This window comes from Rhagoletis zephyria, unplaced genomic scaffold (genome assembly GCF_001687245.7).
Source record: "Rhagoletis zephyria isolate East Lansing unplaced genomic scaffold, Rhagoletis_zephyria_1.1 Rzeph_scaffold_01378, whole genome shotgun sequence".
NCBI classification, from domain to species: Eukaryota; Metazoa; Arthropoda; class Insecta; order Diptera; family Tephritidae; genus Rhagoletis; species Rhagoletis zephyria.
In genome coordinates, this window is record NW_016158462.1 from 125,474 (window position 1) to 126,341 (window position 868).

The following is an 868-nucleotide window of genomic DNA, read 5'->3' on the forward strand; positions in this document are numbered from 1 at the left end:
AAATTGTTGAATATAATTGTTATAGCCGTAAAATAACAAAAACAAATAACTTAAGGACGAGCACACCTAAAAAAAAGTTAAACATTCTAAAAATAGAATTATTAACAAAAAGACCAACAAAACCAATAGCTGCGCTTGATTGTGTTGGCTTAGCATACGAGAAAGTTGGAAAAAAGCAACGATAATTTACAAGGTTAACTTAGCACAGAGCGTAGGCAACTGGCTGAGTCAGTGGGATCGTCGATTCGAATCCTACTGAAAGAAGTCTGATGAGGAAATGTGGTGATTTCCGAAATAGCTATCACTTCTACCATTTTTTCAAATTATTGTTGCTTTTCCACAATAAATTTTCATTAAAAAACGGCCTCCAGCTCAATAAAAATTGTTGAATATAAAAACAAATAATTAAACTCTAAAGATTAAATATTAAAAAAAAAATACATAAAACTGATAAAAAAAATACTAATACAGCCTAATGCTTTGACCATTCGGCCATTGCGACTCTTCGGGCGGCGCGGCAAAAGGCATACATACATAAACGTTATCAGTTGACTGAAAAATGTTTTCACCACNTAATTTTTTTTTAACATTAAACAAAATTTTTTCAAATTATTGTTTCTTTTCCACAATAAATTTTCATTAAAAAACGGCCTCGAGCTCAATAAAAATTGTTGAATATAATTGTTATAAGGCCAAAAAAATAACAAAAACAAATAACTTAAGGACGAGCACACCTAAAAGTTAAACATTCTAAAAATAGAATTATTAGCAAAAACCAACAATACCAACAACCACATGATCAAGTGAATTGCAGCGGAATAGCTGCGCTTGATTGTGTTGGCATAACAAAAATGAAAATAGTGGAAAA